Genomic DNA, 2,370 nt, shown 5'->3' with positions numbered 1-2,370 from the left:
GTTATTTAACAAGAATGCACTTGAACAGTGCCCTGTCTTGTCTCCTTTAGCGTTCCTCACAACCTTTCAAATAAATGTATTTTTATTATGTTGTTTTCAACATTTAAGAGGCATGAGAAGAGAATACATTTTCCATCCAGTTATGACATTTTTGTCTGTACCAAAGCATCATGGGGGTTCCTTATATCCACTCTGGTATCACACTGTAAGAGGCAGAGGTACAAATAGTCATGTCACTGTTTCATACAATGATGTTTCTCACTGTTATGCAGGGCAGGTTTCAAGAGCTGGACAGGTGTGCCAATAGCTATATAGATATATAAATAATAGATATCCCCTTGGTACATTTAGAAATATACTTTTTTGTATTGTATGTAGAAATGTAAATATGCCTATTGTAATGAGGAGTAACGTGTAGAGCCGGTATAGTTCAGTGGTTACAGATGATATATTCAAGTACTTGATGTTTTTTTGTTGTTACACTAATCATCGCTATAGTGACATTCTTTGGGGCAGCTTTTGTTTTTCATGTTGGAGCTTCTCTCTTTTTGTCTGGGATTACGGAACCTGCTTGGGATTCTATAACCTTCTAGACAACTTGATTACTGGGAGTTCTGTGCTGGAACTTCAGAGTCAATACTTGGCACTCTGCATCACTTTATGTAGTAAACTTCAATGGCTGCCTGGAGGAATGTGGGAGATTCCCATTAACAAAGCAGCCTGCCCCTAATTTGAGTCTTAATGGTTGATAGGATTTGTCATAACATTCCAGTCTGGTCTGACTTTCAGAGGCATTATAAATAATAACAGAACAGGACCTTTAGTTTTAGGAGTTCCTGCCAGGGATGGTTTAGGTGTTGGGAGTCTGTTGAAACTTTGTTTATTTTTCCAGGGGGTTGATGCTTGATGGGTCACTGGTATTTGAGATGTTTGAGGAATGCGCCAGCGTGGTGTTTGGTGGGCGTACTGGGTAGTGGTCATGCTAAGAGTGGTCAAAGGGTAGAGAATGGGTAATGCCTTGCCATGTTATTGTCATGACAGACACCTGCAACCTTAACATTTTGAACTGTCATTTAAAATTATAATTGTGATAAGACTATTTTCATATGTTGTGGGTCAAAAATGTTTTAGAATCTCTTACGTTTTCACTAGTATATTAGCTGTAACTGTAATGCGCAAGTCATTTATAATGCATTGTCTATGTTTAGTGTTTTTCCTGAACAGGTCCAATATTACTGGTTGGGTGAGAGTCACTTAAGATCATGAATGTGGGTCTCTTCCTGGCGTTTTACAGAGCATCAGTTGAATGATTGTGTACTTCACTTGTTTTGGCCTACTACAATAACAAAAAACAGCCATGCTTCACATCGAGGGTTAATGGTGATGAAGGCTCCTGAGTGGCGCGGCGGTCTGAGACACTGCATCTCAGTGCAGGAGGCGTCACTGCAGTCCCTGGTTCGAATCCAGGCTGCATTATATCCGGCCGTGATTGGGAGTCACATAGTGAAGTACACAATTGGCCCAGCGTCGTCCGGGTTTGGCCGTCATTGTGAATAAGAACAAATTTTTAACTGGCTTGCCTAGTTAAAGGTTAAATTGAAAAATGTATAATTAAATGATGCTTTGTCTGCAGAAATTGTTTTACTTTTGTTTTATTCGGCAGCAAACGACCTGGTCTCCTCGCTTTAGTGATGTGCGCTTGCCCTCGAATATACAGTACATTGACAGGGCCTTAATGTACTGCCATTATACCATGTATTACCACCGAAGACCACCAGATGGCAGTGTGGAACAGAACCCTCAGCATTAGTAACAATGGCTTCATCCCAGATATGCCCCATGGCATTTGCTATTGTTTGGTTTGACACAGCACTAGTGGCTGTATCGAGACCTATAGAGGTGAGACTAATCTGTATCGACACGATTAGGAGGATATGCAATAAAATTGGACAGTTTACAAGCTGCATGGCTGCTTTGTTCCAACAGCTTGGGAAAGGGAATATGTTACATATCAATTATTGAGAAGACCTTTAAAGTGGTGGGATTAGAATGGTGCTTTATGGGAGAGAGCATGCATTTCTTTATGGGTATTTAATATTAAGCTACAGATCATACACACACTCGCATAGAAGAATAGCACATTTGCATATCAGGTGGTAGTAAAACAGCTGCCAAAAAGTATCTTTATTTATCAGTTACTGAATGATCACCAGTAGCTTATAGTAACACAGAGAAGCCTGGGCCATGTTCATTTGGGCACACAACGGACAGTGTTTCAAAACATTTTGCAATGGAAAACTAAAATGACCATTTCTCATTCAACAAGCCCATGTAGTCCCTCCGTCCTTGTTTCAGTCCGTTTGGTACCCA

The sequence above is a fragment of the Salmo salar genome, chromosome ssa27 (genome assembly GCF_905237065.1).
Source record: "Salmo salar chromosome ssa27, Ssal_v3.1, whole genome shotgun sequence".
In the NCBI taxonomy this organism is placed as follows: Eukaryota; Metazoa; Chordata; class Actinopteri; order Salmoniformes; family Salmonidae; genus Salmo; species Salmo salar.
Note: the sequence above shows the minus strand (reverse complement) of the source record.